Source organism: Arachis ipaensis, chromosome B03 (assembly GCF_000816755.2).
Source record: "Arachis ipaensis cultivar K30076 chromosome B03, Araip1.1, whole genome shotgun sequence".
Classification (NCBI taxonomy): domain Eukaryota; kingdom Viridiplantae; phylum Streptophyta; class Magnoliopsida; order Fabales; family Fabaceae; genus Arachis; species Arachis ipaensis.
In genome coordinates this window covers 101,130,977-101,154,155 of record NC_029787.2, presented here as the reverse complement: position 1 = coordinate 101,154,155, position 23,179 = coordinate 101,130,977, and the positions used below count along the sequence as shown (strand labels likewise).

Sequence of the window (23,179 nt, the reverse complement as noted above, 5' to 3'; positions counted from 1 at the left end):
ATCATCAGGGTCATCAAGGATAATTTTACCATCCTTCACAATGTTGTCCAAACTGAAGAGAGTAAAGTCAAGCTGGGGTGCAAGAACTCGAACCTGCTCCTTCAAATTCTCATAGGCAGCATTAATACTGCCTACAAGATGACCTTGAAGCTCGGCGTAATTAGCTCGAGCAGACTCCAAATCTTCCCTAAGACCCATCATCTCCCTATAAGTTGTGACATAACTCTCCTTGTGCTTCAAAGCCATATCTTCAAATAACTTGGCAAAAGCCGCCAAGGCAATAGCCCGAGTCTTCTCCCCCTCTAACTCTTTCTCCAACTTGGCCACTTTCACCTCGAGCTCTTCCTTCAAACCCTTCATCCGGTCGAACTCTAACTTGGCTTCCTCCGTAAAGGCCTTAGTAGCATGAATAGGAAGATCCTTGGCAGTCCGATATAAAGCTGCTCACATGTGTGCCATCTTGATGCTGCTCCGAGTTACAAAATCCAAATGACGAAGAAGAGAAATATCGTCAGTAGGAATGGCACCATAAGGACCAATTTGCTGGTCAATAAACTCGACAGCATTGAAATCAGGGGCATCGAGGTTAAAGCGCTCAGCTATTTTTTGTTTTTTCGAAGGAAGAGCGCCAGTAGGAGAAGAGGTAGCAGCAGAAGTTTGTGGAGGATCGACCAAATGAACTCGAGGGGTAGGAATCATCCTCTTCGGTCCAGGAGAGCTCGGTACCGATGGCTTCGGCAAAATATGAGAAGATCCTTCTCCAGCCACCTTGGCTGAGATGTTCTGGGCAGCAGTAGCCTTTCTTGCCTTTTTAAAGGCCCTCATAGAGTCATTATTTTTAACCATTTTTGAAAAATACAAACAAAACAAAGTTACACAGCTGTAGGAAATAGAAAACAAGAAACAAGTAAGTAAAAATAAGTCGACCACTACCTAGCTCGGCTTGGACAAGAGAAGGGTCTCCTAAAAATCTCTTTGTATCGAGATGAGGAGGTTGTCCCCAAATCCCCTCCAACAATGTCACAAAAGTCTGCTCAACCTCATCAAGTATCTCCCACTTATATCTAGATACTACAACTTTCTTTTGCCAACATAAAGGGAAGGCAGGTTCACCATTTGATTCCAAGAAAAAAGGCCGAGCTCCCTCGACAGCTCAGACCTTAAAGAAGTAATTCTTAAAATCCTTAGAAGACTTATCGTACATAGAAAACACTTTGTGTCCTTGGGCAGACCTGAAAGAAACCCAAGAAGCTTTCTTTTTGGTAGTCCTGGGCTTAGTCAAAACAAAAAGATACAGAAAGAGAGTTTGAGAAGGTGTGACATCCAACTCTTGGCAAAGCAACTGAAAGATCTTGATGAAGCCCCAGGAATTCGGATGGAGCTGAGATGGGGCCACATTATATGACCATAACAAGTCAGTTTCAAGAGAAGTAAAGGGAAAGGTAATGTTCAGCTGGCTGAAAAAATAGTCATAGGCATAAAAGAAGGGATGCTCCCCTTGGGTCAGAGAAGGAAAGAAAACCCTTTCCTCGGAGTCCGGTGCTACCAACTCATAATCTTTCTCCTGGTCTCTACGGTTATAGATACGGTGACATTTTCTAAGTTCCACAAGATACTCAGGATTGACAATTGAAACACACATTAGAACAAGGGAGTCCAGCCAATCGGACATGCCCTCGGGGACTTTGGAGGAGGTCTCAACAATATTTCTGCAAGAGGAAGACATGGTCAATTAATCCTATAGCAAAGAAAAAAGAGAGAAATTACTAAATAAACAGCTCGGCCATAACAAAGAAATTAGCTCAGACAAATATGAGAAAGAGCAACACAAACAGCAAAAAGGACACCCCAAGACCCATACCAAAGATCCAGGGGCATCCTTTGGAGGCAATTATGGAACAAGGACTCAAGAAAATCTACAAGCCTACATCTCTATACCTCCTAACAAGAAAATAACCCTTTTTCAACAAAAGTAACACTCCAAGAAGAAAGCTACAAAATTCAAAAAGCCATCAAAAGAAGCCATCTTTCAACAAAACTACTAAGGAAGCTGTCAACATCAAAACAGATCAAAATCACCAAAAGGCACAATCCTTTTCCAAAGAATCAAACAGTTTTATCATCCCAAAATTCCAAAAATGGTGACGTAAACTGAGGCAATAACAACATTCAAAACCCTAAAAAAGCATCAACTATCAGGGAAAACGCCAAGAGGCGTACATAAGTCGAAAGGAACTCCAAAGAACATGCATCATAGCAACAATCAAGCATGACGACACAAAAGGTTCAAGCTTTCCAACATAAATTCAAGCAAGATGAAAACTTTTCCATAAAATAAAACAATGCAAGCAGGAAGAAGAATAGTAAAAGAAAGAAGAAAGAAACATACCTGAAAAGGGGAAGAGACGATGAACACTGAGAAGATGAAGCAATAGCGAAGCTGAAGGTCACCCTCTGAAAGAATAAAACAGTCACCAACGGTGCCACAAGAAGAAGTGCAAAAGCGTAAAAAACAAAGAGTCCCAGGCAAACCAGAAAATAGAAGGGCAAAAAATGGAGTTATAGTGAGCAAGAGAGAAGAAGAAACAGAAGCCAAATCTTTGAGAAAAGTAAAATTCAAAGTGAAGAAAGGGGGAAAACAGCAAAGGAAAGAATTAATGGATTATTAAAACCCTCGCACATTCTCAAGACAGAAAGACGCGCGTTTCAAAAGAACGAAAGAAACGCCTGTTTCAAAAAATCAAGGAAAAATGTTCCGCATTCAAAGGGAAACTCTACAAATTAAGAAGTCGACAAAATGCTCGAGTTTGGCTTCACCAGAGAAGGATCAAAGTCCTAAAACTAAGACTCGACCTCAAAAGAAAGACCGAGCTCGAGCAAGGGCACTGTTCATATCCTGGGTCGAGCTGTCCGACCTGGGATGTTTAGTGACAAGTCGACCGACCTTTTCAGGTCAGACTATCCGACCTCTTCAAGAGCTCGGCCAAAATCACCCAGAAAGCCCAATTAGGTCCCCAATAGAGGAATACGACCCAAATCCGAAGGCAGCCCAAGCCTATAGAGATAAGGGCGGTTCCCTTGAAGATAAGATGACTACACTCAAAAGATAACATAAGATAAGATAACTATCTTATCCCCAGAAGATCACTCTACAAACATTATAAATACACTGGAGTACCCAGGTATAACTCATACTCTGATTCTATAAAAAACCTGTTTAATACCCTTGCTAACTTAAGCATCGGAGTCCCTTGCAGGTACCACCACCCTCCGGTGACGAAGGATCAACACCACCACCTAGTCCAACATGTCGGACACATCAGTTCCGACCAGTACAGAAGATCTCATTCGAGATCGACCTACAGTTTCAGGTAACCCTCGGAACACCAATAATACTTCTCTTTTATCATCATTCTTTGAAGAGCCAACATTCTTAACTCCAACATCAATCATGCACTATTCATTCATGCATTCAGAAAGTAAAAGCAATGCCACACATCAAATAATTGAATTATTCTTAATATATAACTCGAAATTCATGCATCTTACTTTTCTTTTTTCAAATAAATTTTTTTCAAGTATGGTGAGAGATGCATGGAATATTTCATAACTTTTAGGACATAAATAAGATGATCATGCACTAGAAACCGAAAATAAAATAAAATACATGGAAAACAGAAAAAATAAGATAAGCAATAGGGGATTAAGAAAAGAATCCACCTTAGGGACAGCAGCTACTACTCCCTCTAGAGAATCCAAGTGAGCGCTTGATGTCTTCTATGTCACACCCCTGCCTTTGTTGCTCTTCCCTCATGACTTTGATCTTCTCTTATCTCAAGGAGGATGGTGGATTGCTCTTGATGTCCCATCCTCAGTTGATCCATGTTGGAGCTTAATTCTCCTAGAGAAGTATGCAATTAGTCCCAATAGCCTTGGGAAGAAAAACACATTTCTTGAGGCATCTCAGGAATTTCTTGTTGAGGCAGCTCCACATGCTCTTGTTGAGGTGCATGTGTAGGCTCTCTAGTTTGCTCCATCCTTCTTTTAATGATGGGCTTGTCCTCCTCAATGGGGATGTCTCCTTCTATGACAATCCCAGCTAAATTGCATAAGTGACAGATAAGGTGGGGAAAAGCCAACCTTGCTAAGGTGAAAGGCTTTTCAGCTTTCTTGTACAATTCTTGAGGTATCACCTCATGTACCTCTACCTCACTTCCAATTATGATGCTATGAATCATGATGGCTCTATCGATGGTCACTTCTGATCGATTGCTAATAGGGATGATGGAGCGTTGGATGAAGCCAACCATCCTCTAGCTACGGACTTGAGGTCGAGCCTTCTTAGTTGGATAGGCTTGCCTTGAGCATCCCTCTTCCACTGAGCTCCTTCCACACAAATGTCTGAAAGGACTTGGTCCAGCCTCTAATCAAAATTGACTCTCCTAGTATAAGGATGTGGGTCTCCTTGCATTATTGGCAAATGGAGTGCCAACCTTACACTTTCTGGGCTGAAATCCAGGGGTCGCCCTCGGACCATGGTGCTCCAATTTTTAGGATGTGGGTTCACACTAGTGTCATGGGTTTTAGTGACCCATGCATTAGCATAGAACTCTTACACCATCAAGATTCCAACTTCCGGAATATGATTGCTTAGGACTTCCCAACCTCTCCTCTAGGTTTCTCGTCGGATTTCTGGGTACTCATTCTTTTTTAGTCTAAAGAGGACTTCAGAAATCACCATTTTCTTTGCCACTACTTCATAGAAGTGGTCTTGATGAGCTTTGGTGATGAATCTCTCCATCTCCCAAGGTTTGGAGGTGGAAGCAATAGCTTTTCCTTTCCTCTTTCTAGAGGATTTTCCAACTTTGGGTGCCATAAAAAACAATGGAAAAAAAAGGATGGCTTTTCCAACACAAAACTTAAAAGCTTTGCTCGTCCTCGAGCAAAATATGAAGAAAAGAGTAGAAAAAGAAAAGAATAGAGTAGATGGAGGGGGATAGTGGATCGGCCAAGTGAGGGCTTTAGTGTATGGAGTGTGTGTATGAAGGGTTGGAAGAAGGGGTATTTATAGGGGTGAGATAGGGTAGGGTTCGAATGAATGCGTGGGAATTGGGTGGAAATTTTTTATTTTGAAGTGAGTGGGGGTTGGTGGGAGTTATGATGGTTTTGGAAAGAGGTATGGATGTAATTGGAGTGTGTAGGGAAGAGTGAAAGTAAGAGAGAGAAGAAGGTGGGGTAAGTGGAGATTCTGTGGGACCCACTGATCCTGTGGGGCTAGGGAATTCGAATTCTCTACCCCCTTGTGGGCATGGAATGCCCAGCTCCTGCTCCTGGCTGGCGTTCAATGCCAGCTGAATGCTCCTTATAGGGCGTTGAACGCCCTTTGGGGGCCTCCTTCATGGCGTTCAACGCCAGGTCTGTGCTTCTGTTGGGGCGTTGGACGCCCAGTCTTTGTCCCTCGGCTGGCTTTCAACGCTAGCTTCATACTCCCGGGTTGGCGTTCAACGCTAGCAATGCTACTCCTCATGGGCGTTGAATGCCCATTCTGGCCTCCTTGTCTAGCATTCAACGGCAGCAAGGTACCTGCTCCAAGGAGTTCTGTTTCCAGCTCTGACTGTTTCTGTTTCTGTTCTAACTACTGCACGTGATCACAAACTTAAACAAATATAAAAATTAAACTGATATAACTGAAATAAAATGAAAAATAGAAATAACTTTAATTATGGTTGGGTTGCCTCCCAACAAGCGCTTCTTTAACGTTACTAGCTTGACGGTTAGCTCCTTACGTAGATGGATAGGGGATTAGAATTTTGCCCCTTACAATGAACTTCTTGGCTGTGCTCTCATGGATAAGCTCCACATGCTCTAGAGATAAGATCTTGTTCACAGTGTGTGGAATGACTGGATTGTCAGTGAAGACAACTTTCATGCCAGGTGAGAGACCTTCAATGGGGATCTTTTTATCCCTCCAACCTTTAGGTACTTTCTTCTTAGTACCTTTAATCTCAGTGCTTGATGATGGCTGCCTAACACCAAACTTAGAATTGGTGTTTGGGGATCTGTATAGCTTTGCATTGAGAGAGAGGGTTGGAACACTAGGTATTGCACAACTATCTCTCTTTTGTCAGAGGGAGAGTTAGGGCTAGGCATATTGAACAAGATGTGGTCCTCCCATAACTGTAGAATTAGCTCTCCCTTTGCTACATCAATGATGGCATTAGCAGTAGCTAGGAAGGGTCTTCCAAGGATGATCAATTCATCCTCTTCCTCCCCAGTATCCAAGATTATGAAATCTGCAGGGATGTAAAGGTTCTCAACCTTTACTAAGACATCCTTCACTAAACCATATGCCTTTTTTATTGACTTGTCTGCCATCTCTAGTGAGATTCTTATAGCTTGTACATCAAATATTCCTAGTCTCTCCATTACAGAGAGTGGCATGAGGTTTATGCTTGACCCTAGATTACACAAAGGCTTCTCAAAGGTAATTGTGCCTACGGTGCAAGGAATCAGGAATCGTCCGAGATACAGCAGCTTCTAAGGTAGTTTCTGTTGAACCAAGGCATTGAGTTCCTTGGTGAGCACTGGAGGTTCTTCCTTCAATATCTCTGTGCCAAACAACTTGGCATTCAGCTTCATGAGGACTCCTAGGTACTGAGTAACTTGCTCTTCCCTAGTTTCCTCTTCCTCATCAGATGAGGAGTAATCCTCATAATCCATGAATTCCAACAAGGCATTCAAGGGAACTTCTATAGTCTCCTCAGGAGCCTTAGTTGCCTTCAGTTTTTTAATAGGAGAGTCTTTAGTGGGCGTTGAACGCCCAGCTACCCTATTACTGGCGTTCAACGCCAACTTCTGTGCCTCTTTGGGCGTAGAACACCCAGTAAGGTCCTCCTTACTGGCGTTCAACGCCAGCGATGGTGCTTCCTTGGGCGTTGAACGCCCAATAAGGACCTCCTTACTGGCGTTCAACGACAAGAATGGCTCTTCTTTGGGCGTTGAACGCCCAGTAAGGACTTCCTTACTGGTGTTCAACGCCAGATTATCCCTTTCAGATTCGGCCTCAGCTTCTACAGTGATGGCCTTGCACTCTTCTCTTGGGTTCACTTTACTGTTACTAGGAAGAGTGTTAGAAGGGGTCTCAGGGATCCTCTTGCTTAGTTGACCAACTTGTACCTCCAGATTTCTGATGGAGGACCTAGTTTCTGTTATGAAACTGTGAGTGGTCTTAGAGAGTTCAGAGACTATGGTTTCTAAGTCAGAAAGGCTCTGCTTATAAGTCTTCATGTTTTGCTCCATGTTTTACTGAGAAGAAGGGAATGATTTATTATTAAACCTATTCTGGTTTCTTCCACCTTGATTATTATTGAAGCCTTGTTGAGGCTTCTGTTGATCTCTCCATGAAAGGTTAGGATGATTCCTCCATGAGGAGTTATAGGTGTTTCTATAGGGTTCTCCCATGTAGTTTACCTCTTCCATCAGGGGTTGATCTGGATCATAGGAATCTCCATCATAGGAGGTGTCTTGAGTGCTATTAGTTGCATCTTGTGATCCAGTTAAATGCTGAGAGATCATATTGACTTGTTGGATCAAGATCTTATTCTGAGCCAATATGGCATTTAGAGTGTCAACTTCCAAGACTCTTTTCTTCTTTGCTACCCCATTGTTCACAGGGTTTCTGTCAGAAGTATACATGAATTGGTTGTTTGCAACCATTTCAATGAGTTCCTGTGCCTCTTCAAGAGTTTTCTTCAAGTGGAGTGATCCACCAGCAGAATGGTCCAAAGACATTTTGGACATCTCAGATAGACCATCATAGAAGATTCCTAGGATAGTCCATTCTAAGAGCATGTCAGAAGGACATCTCCTGATCAGTTGCTTGTATCTTTCCCAAGCTTCATAGAGGGATTCACCCTCTTTCTGTCTGAAGGTTTGAACTTCCACCCTGAGCTTGCTCATCTACTAAGATGGAAAGAACTTGGCCAAGAATGCATTGACCAACTTTTTCCAAGAGTCTAGGCTTTCTTTGGGTTGACAATCCAACCATATCCTAGCTCTGTCTCTAACAGCAAAAGGGAAAAAGCATAAGCCTGTAGACCTTAGGATCCACTCCATTGGTCTTAACAGTTTCACAGATTTGCAAGAATTTAGATAGGAATTGATGTGGATCTTCAAGTGAAAGTCCATGAAATTTGCAATTCTATTGCATTAGAGAGACTAACTGAGGTTTAAACTCAAAGTTATTTTCTCTAATGGCAGGTATAGAGATACTTCTTCCATAAAAGTTAGAAGTGGGTGCCGTGAAGTCACCAAGAACCTTCCTTGCATCTCCTCCATTATTTTGTTCGGCTGTCATGTTTGTATTTTCAATTTCTTGTTCAAAAATTTCTGTGAGATCTCTTCCGGAGTGTTGTGCTTTAACTTATTGTAAACGCCTCCTTAGGGTCTTCTACGGTTCAGGATCAGGATCAAAAAGAGGTTCTTTATATCTGTTCCTACTCATAAACAAGAAAAGAAAACAAGAAAGAAAGAGAATGGAAGTTTCTATGTCAAAGGATAGAGAACTCTCTGTGAGATGTAAAGAAGAAAGAAGAATGAGGGTAGAGGAATGGGAAGAAGAATTCGAATAGAGGGGGTAAAGAATTCGAAAATTAAGAAGTAAAAAGAGAAACTAGAATTAAAATATTTTTATTTTCATTTTATTTATTTATTAAATTTGAAAAACAAGAAGGAAATTAAAAGCTAATTAGCTAAAAAGATTTGAAAATTAAAAGATGATTTTCGAAAATAGAAGAGAGGAAGTTAGGAAGTTTTGAAAAAGAAGAAAGAGAAAACAAGTAACTAATTAAGAAAGATTTGAAAATAAGCTAAGATAGATGATTTTAAAAAGATTTGATTTTAAAAAGTTTTGAAATTTAAAAATTAGAAAAGATAAGATAAAAATTAAAAAAGATTTGAAATAGATTTGATTTTGAAATTGAAACAAGATAAGATAAAGATTTAAAAATAAGTTTGAAAAGATAAGATATGGTGAAGATTTGAAAAAGATTTGAATTTGAAATTTAAAATTAAGATAAGATAAGACAATGATTTGAAATTTAAAGAAAGATAAATGATGAGCGGATATTTTATACACTTTTTTACATTATTTTCATATAGTTTTTAGCATGTTTTGTTTAAGTTTTATGATGTTTTCATAGGTTTTAGTGTAAAATTCACTTTTTTGGATTCTACTATGAGTTTTTGTGTTTTATGGTGAGTTCAGGTATTTTCTAGCTGAAATCTGAGAGTTTTGACAAAGTCTGATTCAGAGGCAAGGAAAGCGTAGCAGATGCTGTCAGGATCTGACCTCCGTGCATTCAAGCAAATGTTTCTAGAGCTACAGATATCCAAATGTAGCATTCTCAATGGTTATGGAAAGCTAACATCTAGGGCTTTCCAGAAATATATAATAGTCTATATTTGTCTATGGAGATGAAGGCCCAAAAGTGGTGTTCAACGCTAGCCATCTACCCCTTTCTGGCGTTGGACGCCCAAAAGGGAGCAACTGGCGTCCAACGCCCACAAAGGTGTCCTAAGCAAGCGTTCAACGCCCAAGGACCCTACTAGCATGTGGAGACACCCTCAGCTCAGCCCACATACTCACCAAGTGGGCCCCGGAAGTGAATTTTCGCACTACAAGCCTAAGCCTATCATATTTCTGTAATCCTTAGTTATTAGATTAGTATATATAGGAGAAGATCACCCTTGTTTAGGATCTTCGACGACCATAGAACATTATTTCATATTTTCGAGTTTCATTGTATAGCATGAGCCACTAAACCTCCTAGGTTAAGGTTAGGAGTTCTGCTGAGTTTTATAGATTAATAAAAGCACCACTGTTCAATTTCAATTCGTGTTTGATTCTCTCCTAAGATGTATCTTCATTCTTCAACCTTAGGAATGAGTTGAACCGTCACAAGTTATCTCTTTTCTACATGGGATCAGCGAGCGTCCTTCATCAGATATCAATGAACCACTAGCTTGAGGATACGTCTCTTAGACGGCTAATCCATGACTTTTTTAGGGACTTTTCAAGACATCAGTTCAGCCGAGGTATGGGGAGATTAGGGTCTTTGTGGTAAAGGCTAGAACCAAGGCACAAAATTCTCTGATCCGAAAGATTTGACCTTGGCTGTGGCGTTTTGAGTAGGATCACCAAGGGGATGGACTGCAAGAGCTTCACCCTCATTCAGACTGGATGCGCACTAAACATGGTGTTCAACCTAGAGGAAGATTGGCGGCCTCTCAACCGGCGTTGATCACATACAGCCTACTATAGAAGAAATCATTCACAGTTGGAGTAGACAGTAAGAAAGTATTGATCCAGAAGAACAAAGCATCTCGGAAGCCTTAACCATCTTCTTATCATTGAATTCACAATTACTGAGTAACGTTATCTTTATTTTACTTTTATGCACTTAAACAACTAAACAACTTTTCTATCCGCCTGACTAAGATTTACAAGATAACCACTGTTTGATCCAAGCCGACAATCCTCATGGGATCGACCTAGACTCACATCAGGTATTACTTGGACGACCCAGTGCACTTGCTGGTTCAGTTGTGTGAAGTTAAATTCCGCGCACCAATAAACCAAAGATAAGATAAAGATTTGAAAAAGTTTTGTATTTTAAAAATTTAAAAGAAAGATAAAAAGGAATCAAATTAAAAGAAAAGATTTCAAAAGATTTAAAAAGATAAGATTTGAAATTTGACTTTACTAACAAGAAAATGCCTATCTTTAAAATTTTTAAATCAAGATAAGAAAAGAATGCAAGAATTTCGAAAATTTGAATAAAAATAGAAAAGATATTTTTATTTTTTGAATTAATGAAGAAAGAGAAAAACAACCAAAAGACACAAAACTTAAAATTTTTAGATTAAAGACACTAGCTTTTTCGAATTTTTAAAGAAAAGCAACCAAAAGACACCAAACCTAAAATTTTAAGATCAAAACAAGAAAAGAAACAAGAACAACTTGAATACCAAGAAGAACAGTCAAGAACAATTCAAAAATTCAAGGAAAATAAAGAACACACAAAGGACACCAAACTTAAGAACTGACACTAGACTCAAACATAGGACACTATTTTTGAAAATTTTTGGAAAAAGACACAAGAAAGTTCGAAATTTTAACAAGAACAAGAACAAAAGAGTCACACAAAAGACAAAGATTAATAAAGAAAAGAAAAGGTTTTGAAAAATTTTTGAAAGGAAACAAAAGACACAAACAAAATAATAAAAAGTACCAAATCTAAGCAAGAAGATAATCCGATAGTTTGTCAAATACGAACAATCCCCGGCAACAGCCCAAAAAACTTGGTGCACGAAAATGACTCCACACGTTTCACACAGATGGACCGGCAAGTATACCGGGTCGTCCAAGTAATACCTCAGGTGAGTGAGGATCGATCCCATGGAGATTGTTGGTTTGAGCAAGCAATGGTTACCTTACAGATCTTAGTCAGGCAGATAGAAAATATAGTTGTCACGAGAAAATGCATAAAATAGATAAATAAATAAAACGTTAGTAGATAGGTGTGAAATATGTGGTATGAGAACGGTTGAGACTTTAGAGATGCTTCTTCCTTCAGGATCAACTTTTCTCACCTTCTACTCCAACTTCTAATTGAGTCATTCCATGGCAGGGTGTATATGATTAACGCTGGGTTAGCGGTCATTAATCTCCTTTGCTTCATATCAAATGTCGAGTCAGTAGTCATCCAATTTGAATGGGGGTGAAGCTCTAGAAGTACATTCCCTTGGTGATCCTACTCAAAACGCCACAGACAAGGTCGGATCTTTCGGGTCAGAGAACGCTGCTCCTTTGATTCTAGTCTATACCACAAAGGCCCTAATCGCCCTGCACCTTGGCTGCACTGATGTCTTGAGAAGTACCAAACGAAGCCGTGGATTAGCTGTCTAATAGATGTATAATCAAGCTGGTGGTTCAATACTATCCCGTCAAAGACTCGCAAGAACCCATGTAAAATTGGGATGACGGTCAAGTTACACTCCCAATCTATTAGGATGAAGAACAAAGATACATCTTAGAATGGAATCAAGTATAGATTGAAGTAGAATAGTGATACTATTAATTTATAAGAATTAGTAGAGCTCCTAACCTTAACCTAGGAGGTTAGTGACTCATTGCTTACAGAAAAGTAATGTAAAACGTGTAGAATGAGCAAGAGTCCTCTAACAAGGGTGAACTCTTGTCTATATATACTAATCTGCTAACTAAGAATTACAGAAATAAGATAGACTAGTCCTATAGTGCAAAAATTTACTTTTCGGGCCCACTTGGTGAGTGTTTGGGCTGAGCTTGAGTGAAGCCACGAGCTAGTACTCCCTTTTGGGCATCCAATGCTAGCTTTGGACTCCCTTCTGGGCATTGGACGCCAGCTGCTCCCTTCTAGGCGTTGGACACCAGGAATGAGGTTGATGGCTGGCGTTGAACGCCAAGTTTGGCCTTCATTTCCAAAGAAAAGTATGGATTATTATATATTTCTGGAAAGCCCTCGATTTAGCTTTCCAGAGCTATTGAGGGCGAACCTTTTGGACTTCTGTAGCTCCAGAAATGCTCCTTCGAGTGCATGGAGGTCAAATCCTGACAGCATCTGCAGTTCTTGCTCTGTCTTTGAATCAGATTTTGCCAAAACTCCTCAATTTTAGCCAGAAAATACCTGAAATCATCACAAAATCCAAACTCAAAGTAGAATCCAAAAATATGAATTTTACACTAGAACCAGTAAAAATATAATAAAACTTAAATAAAACATAATCAAAACTATATGAAAATGATGTCAAAAAACGTATAAAATATCCGCTCATCACTATGCTTCATACGATGTGTATGTATAACTCAGAGAGAAAGTTAGGAGTAACTATCCTACATTATGACATGGGCTCGGTAAAAAGCTTAAAAAAATAATAACAATCAAGTAATATTATTATTGAACCTCATAGTATATTGGAAAAAAAGAAGGATTACCATGCAAACATCAACCACTGAGTGTATGGTATATCAAAGCTAATAGTTCAATACAGTTAATATGAAACTTACCTACAAATACCAATTAGCAGATTAGCATAGCAGATATGATTCAAGTATATCAATTAAGAAGATCAAGAGGAATGTAAAACATCACACACAAAACAAATACATTCTGAATATCTGTCAAAATGCAAAAAGGAGATACATATTAGTCATAATTTTCCTATCATTTTTTTAACAAACAGTGGAGAAACCAACAGTTTAATTAAACATTCAATGTGTTCGTATTTAAGTTTGTCAACTATGTCAGTACTACATATCAGTATAATTAATCAACCAATGCATATTTCAAGTAATGAAACGAAATGCGTATACCTCAAATGATGGTGTCCTTTCGACTTATTTTATGTCAATATTGTTGTCCTCGACACCAGATCAAGTCAAAAGTGACTATAGCAAGTATACCACAAATCACATTAGGCAACTATGAAACCAGCTCTTTTGCGATCAATAAGATCTTTAATTATTGACTGAAAACTAATTTAAAATACCAATTCGAAAGGGATAAAAATCTAACTATGAAGAGAGATGGATTCTATCCCCCAAATGTTCTAATTAGCTCCCGATCACTTCCAACTGAACTGCAAATCAATTACACCCAGGTAAACCCTAAACAGTGGAGAAACCAACAGTCCAATAAAACATTCGATCTGTCCTCGGATTCAAGTTTATCAATTATATCATCCCTACATATAAGGCTAATCAATCAATTCATATTTAAAGTAATGAAAGGAAATGAGTATACCTCATATGATTGTATTCTTTGGACTTTTTCATTCCAATACTGTTGTCCTCTGCACCAGATCAAGTCAAAAGTGACTATAGCAACTATACCACAAATCAAATTAGGAAACTATGAAACCAGCTCTTTTGCAATCGGTAAGATCTTTAATTATTGAGTGAAAAAACTAATTTAAATTACCAATTTGAAAGGGATAAAAATCTAATTATGAACAGAGATGGTCTTTATCCCCGAAAATTTAAAAATATGCTCCCGATCACTTCCAATTCAATTGCAAATCATCTGCACCCAGCTGGTCATCTTGAAATAGTTGCCAAAACCTAATATGTGAAACTTCTTAATATGAAAAAATGATCACTCTGAGCAAAGATGATCGGGCACAATTTTAGGGAAACAAGAACCAGGGTATTAAATTGAAAAAATAAAAAAATTATCAATATGAAGTGCTCACCAAAAGAGATCTAGCAGATGCTTGGTAGCAGACATCATCTCAGTGCGTGATTCCCACTAGCTGATCACCTTAAACCCAATTTTGACTGGCTTTTTTGGCAGAAACTTAGTCAGGATAAAAGATGGAGCAGGTATGTTTTCACCAAATTTATTCCTTCCACAATCACCTTATTGTATTTATTGGTAAGAATAATAAATACCCCAACTGTCAAGTTATTAATGTGTACAAATGTGAGAAATTGAACGAGAACCCAATTTAATGCACGACCAAGGTTCTTTTAGAAAAAAAATGCATACAGACATTTTTGGTTTCAACTAAGGAGGGAAATATAAAAAAATGATTATGATTTACGTAAAAAAATTTTAAAAAATAATTCCATTTTAACCTGAGTACAATTACATGCTAATAAAAGATTTTTACAATTTCCTTTTTAATATCCCCCTCTTACGTTAATGTGAAGAATTTTGTCCATTAATGTGTAAAATTGAGTCGCTTCTTGAAGAAGAATAAAAGACCTTGCATCAAATTCATAGCACTCATGAATTTTGTGTGAAGTATTGGTGTTTCATATCACTGCATGTTTGATAACCAATACTAATTCGTTTGACCCAATTTTCTTGACTTTTATTTTCAATTAGAACAAAAAATAGAACATTAGTTTTATGGTCGTGCCATCAAGTATTGATGATTAATTCCTCAACTACTAACTTACTTTTGAATTCTCCATCAGTCTTATGTCTGTGCCATCCAGTTGGATGATAAGATGGTCTTTGATTTGGTTGAAAGTGGAAATATCTCATAAACCAATGTTCATTTAGGAAGGTACTTTTTGTTAATAATGAATTCTATTTTCTTGCAAATCCTTTCATGAATTTTTGGAGGCTGTTCGACCACATCCAATTGTTTATATTCTATAACTATGTGTGAAATTGTCTTCGGCTTTCTCTACATGTAAAGGAGTTGAACAATTTTGACAAGCTTTGGATATTTCATCACAATGTGTGCTTGCATAATATGGACTTGCTTTTGGGGCTCCTTTGTTTAGCAAAAGATTGCATGAACTTGGGACCATTTATGTGGGGGGCTTCTTTGTTAGAGGTTTGTTTTATAGAAATTGTTTGGATGTTATGGCATTCGTTTTTAAGTTCAAATAAAATCTTCCATTTCAACAACTTTTAGTAACCCTTGAATTCACTACAGGAAGCATCTAAGGTTGCAAGAGCAAGTGATTATTCTGTTAGGAATGTATCATGTATTGGGAAATTATATGTTGATGTTCAAGTATCATTTGTTTTGTTAGTATTAAAAGGATTTCTTTGTTTTCAACATTTTATATTTTCAGGCATATGTTGGTGTCATGGCATGGATGTGGATCTTCTTCTCTGGTAATATATTATTCAATGATGTCTTATTTTCAATTTCTGGATGGCCTATCATTGTTAGTTTCATACTTATGAACTGATTTTTTCTAAGATTCAATATTAACGTAGGTCAATTCTCCTTGAAGATTAAGTGTGCCTTAAATCCTCCATTAAAGAGTTGTGTAAGACATGATTCAGAAATTGGATAAGAGCATTCAGAAAATATACTGGAGCGCCACAGCATTGCTATTGGTTGCATTGTTGAGGCATGCTTGGATTGACCGAGTACCCTTGCCAGATACATGAAAAGTAGTTTATATGTCAAAGATAGGTAGTTAATGCAGTTATGTGTATTTCAATTTATATGTTTATGCCTAGCTGTGAAGATGGAAACTAATAAGCTAAAGCCTTATCTCGGTTGTCAAACCCGTTAGTTGTAATTATTGAACCAAATAATTTCGACAATGTAGCATTAAGAGTTATAATACCAGGAAGTTCATGACTAGGGAGGTAGGACCTTCATTATAAAGCAGCCCGTGCATATGCGCAGGTCATACACTAGTTATGAATTTATGAGGTAGTAAGTTAGTTGGAGTAATGGAATGTTATAATTTTGCTATGAATATTGTTAATTTTACTATGATTTTGCACTAATTTTATTGCTGATTTTTTACTAATTCTGTTATGATTTTACACTAAGTTAGTTGCCAATTTTAAAAGAAAGAGTTAAAAAAAACTACATTCCAGCATGCTCTTAAGTAGGGTGCGGATGAAATTTGGGATGCAGGAGTAAATGGGACATAATGGGCTATCCCATTTGTCACCCATAGTCTCAAGTGCTTTGGCAAGTATAGCAAATTGAGTGTTCTTCTTTCCTATCAGACTTCTCTTTTTTTGGTTCAGATTTGACATGTTTGTTATGGTTGTTGGACAAGATGAAAAAAGGCCAAGAAATACCATAACTTGAGCTTTTTATTAGTCATTGTTGGGATTTTTGTTGGTAAAAAAAATTTAACACATCAGGATGGAGTATAATTCTAAAAGTAGAACAAGAGAATAAAATAAAATACAAAAGTAAAAAAGAAAAAGAGAAAACAAAAGACAAAAGTATAAATTCGGTCCAAAATTTTGTTATTTCAATTAGTTCAGATTATTTAGTTTGAAAAGAATATTTTGAGTATTAGAAGTAAAAGTTACTTATGTTGTTAACCATGAATAACTAAATAAAAATTTGTTTCGCATTTACAAAATGTTATTTAAGTAAAAGCAACGCATAACACAGAATAAAGTATGCAAGACAATTATTTTAATAGAGTAAAGTATCGTTTTTGTTCTCAATATTTGTGGTAATTCATTCTGGTGCATGCGTACGCACAGCAATGATGCATACACACGAGCCTTGTTTTTCACATAAAACTCTATTTTTAATTGTTTGACCTTCTCGACAAGCTTGTAAACTTTCAAAACCCTTATTTAAGGTCCGATAGCGAGTTTTTAGGCTTCGGAATACTAGCAAACATAATGGGGATGTTAGACTAATATTGAGAGAGATTGTGGAGTGGAGAACTAAGTTAGTGATGAACTACTACTGTTGAATGAGGTAATGATGATGTGAATTATGTGAATAAATATATTTACGAATATTGAGACTTTGAGAGATGATTGATGGCAATAATGATATTGATCGATTATGATAGTAACTATGGATAGAGTGAGATAAGATTATGAATGAAGTGGATAAAAAGACAATAAATGTGATAAGTTTTGCAAGGATATCGGTCAATTCCGTTTGTCTACGATTTCTCTCTGGTTGCATTGTAACAGGGCACCTATTCTCTTTAATGGTGACAAGGCACGTATTTTCTCTAATGGTGACATGACACGTATTCCCTCTAGTGGTGACAGGGTATTGTTTCTCTAACGGTCAGCCGACGTGCTGAGATTATTGTGCGCAATAGAAAGACAATGTCCGGGTTAGCTACCGGACATGTCGAGTTTGACTGTATAATTGATAGATGAGCTCATCAGCCATAGGGTAGACATGCATCATATGCACTTGTATATTTTGTTTGAGTATGTATTTGTTTTGGCTTTCCTATTTTCTTAACTGTAATTAAATGCTATTTGATCTATTTGTTGTATCTGTTTCCATGTATGTGTTTTCCTTGTATGACTTGTTTGTGTTTATTTCTGAGAGATCCCTCATGCTGGCGGAGGTGATGCTGAGGGTTATTCCACTTGGTAATTGGGAAGTTTGTAGAGAACTAATTAGGAATAGTTAGACTAGAACCCTTAGATATAGTTACTTTATTTCTGGTTTAGTGAGAACTCTAGGATTTGATTTGAATTATTGGAGATTTTGGAATGCCTTCGGCTTCTTGAAAAATTATTTATTATTTATCTGGGAACCTTTACCATACTGAGAACTCCCGATTCTTATTCCATATATGTATTGTTGTTTTTCTGATGTAGAACGTGAGGCTCCTCGCTGAACATGCTGGAGATTCACTTGAAGTGAAGACTAAGTAGTTTTGGGAACTTTTATTAGGTATCTAGTTTATACAAATATGAATAGGTGTTCTCCACCTTGTTCATATTTGTATCTTAACCCTCTTAGAGGTTGACTTGGAGAACTAGGATTTGTATTTTGTATTTTGGAAAACACTTTGGGATGTATATATGTATAAATATACTCTGTTTGGCCTTTGCTTCGCAGGTCGAGTCTGAAGCTTGCTATATGTATCTTTGGCACTCTATATCATATGTATATTAACCTTTCCATGCACTGTTGTCTGTTTCTTTTACGCTTAATCGTTTCGAGTGCGATACATTATTTGTTTCTTTTGTTCAACTTTTCTTCAAGGCTCCTAGTTAAACTTCTTTTCATATATGCTTATGTACTCATTTTTATTTTTAGAGGTCGTAATACCTCACCACATTTGATTTACAAACTTAAACATAAAGCTCAGTGTGGTAGGGTGTTACATTATGGTATCAGAGTAGATCATTCCTGTAAAGCCTGAGGGACAGACTGACTATGGTTCTGAGCATACTCTGGCTGTGTGTATATGCTATTTAAGATTATCTAACTGATAAATGTAGCATATTTGTTCATGAGCATGCATTTGGGACTTTGAAGCACTAGACTTGAGATATTGAGACTGACCACCTTGATATTAATTGTTTGGTACGAACAAGACCCAAATGGTGTCTCATGGACGCGGACGTGGTCGAGGAAGAGGTCGGAGAGTAAATAAGGAACCCAAAACAACTAAAAATAACCAAGTAAACTTCATGACCACTTTAGAAAATATGCCTGCTGCTATGTAGGCCACAACTGAGGTATTAGGGAATCAAGTTGGTAATGGGAATAGCAGTGACGGTGGTAATGGGCCGATGACTTTAGCAACATTCCTGAAGGTGAATCCACCTGTTTTCCACAGAACGACGAATCCTACAAAGGCCGACAATTGATTTCAGGTGATGGAAAAAGCTTTACAAATTCAATACGTACCTGAGGACCAGTATGTCGAGTTTGCCACTGGTGCACAAAATTGAACTCATACAACTTCACCGGCAAGTGCACCGGGTCGTCCAAGTAATACCTCAGATGAGTGAAGGTCGATCCCACGAGGATTGTTGGATTGAGCAAGCAATGGTTATCCTATAGATAATAGTCAGGCGAATAGAAAGATAATGGTTGTTGTTGAATACGCATAAACAAGAAAATAAAGAAAACAATAAAGAATTGATAAAGAAACAATAATAAGAAATCAGTTAAGGCTTCGGAGATGCTTTATCTTTCTGGATTAATACTTCTTACAGACTACTTTAACAATGAATACTTCATTCTATGGCAAAGCTGTAAGTGATTAACTCATGTCGTCTTATCAAGTCAATCTCCTCTAATTCATATCAAACGCCATTGTCAATGGTCATTCAATATAAATGAGGGTGAAGCTCACGCAATTCGTTCTCCTTTGTGATCCTACTCAAAAAGCCACAAACAAGGTCAGATCTTCCGGATCGAAGAATGAAGCTCAATGTTCTAGCCTTAGCGCCACAAAAACCTCATCACCCATAACTAACCGGATTATATATCACTTATCCTCGATTGGCCCAGATGAATTATTGGTTCAGGTGATGTATTCTCAAGCTTTAGCTCAATACTATCCGAGTCAGGACTCATAAAGAACTCATGTAGAGAAAGGGACATACCCAGTCTCATGTGGATGAAGAACGACAATACATCATAAAATAGAATCAAACGTACATTAAAATAGAAACAGTAATATTATTAATCCATAGGAATCAGCAGAGCTCCTAACCTTAACCTAGGAGGTTTATTTGCTCATAATTTATAAAGAAAAATTATATCTGAAAAATATAATACCAGTTCTAGATGATACTAAACCTAAGTGATTTCCTCTTTGTATAGGAGATGCTAACTCTAAAAGATGTTAATTTAAATTAAAAAGTACAAGGATAAACGAAACTAGGCTAAAGAATGCTAAAAGCCACCTTGGGCTCACTTTGGTCTTGTGCTTGTCCAAGCCTGGCGTTCAACCTGGAGTTTGGGCATTGAACGCTAGCTAGGGAGTGAGTGCGTGCTCCCTTGGTCCCTTGGTGGCTTGAACGCCAGTCTTGGGCGTTCAACGCTGGGCTTTGATCCTTCTTGGGCATTGAACGCCAGATGTGGGCGTTCAACTCCAGTTATGGGCAGGGATCTGGTAGAAAAGTATAAACTATCATATATTTCTGGAAAGCTCTAAAAGTTAGCTTTCCAATGCCGTTGAGAGCGCATCAATTGAACCTCTGTGGCTCAAAATATGTTCATTGAAATACACGGAGGTCAGGATCTGACAGCATCTGCTATCCTTTCTTCCTCTCTGAACAAGACTTTGCTAATTCTACCATTTTTGCCCAAAAATCACCTAAAATCATAGGAAAAACATTAAAACTCAAAGTAGCATCCAAAAGGTGAATTTTGCACAAAAACATATTAAAACATAATAAAAATTAATAAAATCTAACTAAAAATACTGTGAAAATGCTATGAAAAAGTGTATAAGATATCCACTTATCAGCCACATATCAGTTGATGGGAGAAGCTTAGTTCTAGTGGCAGGGAGCTCGTCGTCTACTGTAACAAGGCAATGCCCTGATAGCTTGGGGTGCTTTTCGAGTTGAATTCTACAAGAAATACTTTCCCAACTCGGTTAGGGCGGCAAAAGAGTTAGAGTTGTTGTAGCTGAAGAAAGGCTCAATAACAGTGGCAGAGTACACGAGCAGGTTTGAGGAGCTCTGTTGGTTTTCCAAGGTCTGTCAAGTTTCTCTGGAGGATTACGAGGAGTGAAAATGCTTTAAGTACGATGGTGGGTTACGGAGTGATATTCTAAATACTGTGGGGCCTATGGAGGTCCGAGCCTTCTCTGAGCTGGTGAACAAGAGTAAGGTTGCGGAAGAATGTTCAAGAAAGGTTGCTGTGATAGGAAGTGATCGCCGGAAGTACCGTGAAAAGGACCAAGGCATGAGCTATGCACCAAGGGGTCAAGAATTCAAGAGAAGTGGGTACACACAACAAAATTCCCAAGGCTAAACAGACTTGAGATGCCAGAGATGCGGAAGCCGCCATCCAACTAGGCCATGCCGGTTTGGGTCGGGCTTATGTTATGATTGCAGATAGCCAGGTTATTTGGTCAGAGATTTCTCACAAAAAAAAAACAAGATGAAGCATAATCCAATTCTCATATTCGAGGTAATAAAGAAACGAGTAACCAAATTTTAACCACTTTGCATAATTCCAAAAAATGGCATTCATTTATAACACATGATTGAGTTGTGTGAATCATGATTTCCAGGTGAATTATTGGTAGATGACTGAGTTAATTAGACAGAGGGGTTTTGGTTAACATAAATGAATAGATAAGTTCTTAATAACAAGCGATCAGAGTGACACAGCGAAAGCGGGTTGGATTATTTTGAACGTTCAATTTAAGTTATATCTAAGGGATCAGAAGTGTCAATAGTTACATGGAGTGATTATCTGAAATTAGTGACTGTGAAACATAGTGGAGAGGAATGTCTCGGAGTTATCCTTTTAGGCTATTAAATTGTTAAGTACTAAGCAGAGTCTAGACCGAATCCTTTATGCGAGAGAGAGGGTGCCAATGAATCTTTGCAAACTTGTATTCCTTTGAAATCGGCTGAGACTTACTTGATTTAATATGCCTTGTTTTCTGTAACAAGGTTTCGATTTGAATTCCTTTCTTGAGATGCACCTTAGTTCTTTTTCTTGCGCATTTCGTCATTTCTCTACAATTTTGGTTGATCGCATCCAAAAAATCCTTCTGATTTCTTGAGAACGCCGTTTGTGTTGTTCGTTCATCTTTTGAACTTAGTATTTCTTTGAAAATTCAAATCAAGCTTGATTTAACAAAGCGTATGATTCCTAGATATAACCATCAAGACGTTAGTTCCATAAAACAAGACTTCTGAATGCGGGAGATGAAGTGGGTAAGTGTGCGACATCACGAGGAGTTGAAAAGCTTTTATTCTTGCAGACCGCATTGCCTACGATTAATTTGACTCGTAAGGATGCACCATTCGTATGGACGTCCGACCGTGAAGAAAGTTTTCAAACTCGGCAGGAGAGATTGATTACAGCGCCAACACCCGCGTTACGTGAACCTAGTGAACTATTTGAGAGTTACTGTGATGCGTCATAAAAAGGCTTAGAATGCATGCTGATGCAACATCGTGATGTGGTAATGGAAACCCTGAGCAGGAAGTCTCTAGGTGTTGCTTGGATGCTGATTTAGGAGGAAGAATTGTTAAGTGAGTTTGGAGTCTTAAGTTAGGTGTGAGAAAATGACCGGAGGTGTCAAATTGAATCAATTGCAACTACAAACAATGGAAAGTCTAAAATTCTGGGAGCGCAGCAAGATGATAAAAAGCTACCAAGGATGTTGAAGTTTGTTAAGCAAGGGAATGAAGAAGAGGTCGAGGGAGACAAGGAAGAAACTTGGAGGAATAAGGAAAGGGATTTGGAGATATAAAAAGAGAATTAGTGTACCTAATGTCGAAAGTTGACACATAAACTATTGTCTGAAGCTTACAAGAGCAGAATTTTGATTCACCCTGAAGTTACTAAGATGTATCATGATTCAAAGAAGATATTTTATGTGGCTCGGAATGAAGAATGACGTAGCGGCACGTGTAACTCAGTGTTTGACATGTTAGAAGGTAAACTATTCATTAGAGAAATTGGCGAGACTGTACATCAAGAAGGAAGTGAGGTTGCACGGTGTGCTAACTATCTCAGCGTTGAAATGAACCCAGAGGATCAAGCGTGTTAGGTCCCGAATTGACAGCCGAGACAACAGAGAAGAACTAAGAGAATTCGAGTGAAGATTCTAACTGCGCAAAGCCGACAAAAGAGTTATGTGGACCTCAGGAGAAAACCTAGAGAGTTGAAGAAGGAAGCCCATATTCTTGAAGGTTACTCCAACAACTGGGATCGGAAG

General features: G+C 38.2%; 1 long non-coding RNA gene across 2 annotated transcripts; it reads right to left on the bottom strand.

Annotated features, from left to right (window-relative positions):
* On the bottom strand, window positions 12,885-14,629 carry LOC107634569. 2 transcript variants are annotated; one of them, XR_002359583.1, is made up of 5 exons: window positions 14,293-14,629; window positions 14,022-14,200; window positions 13,845-13,918; window positions 13,415-13,680; window positions 12,885-13,219 (listed from the first exon to the last, which is right to left on the bottom strand). It is a non-coding gene; the product is annotated as an uncharacterized LOC107634569 (long non-coding RNA). The 2 variants fall into 2 exon arrangements; XR_002359582.1 differs by having other exon boundaries at window positions 13,415-13,489; window positions 14,293-14,620.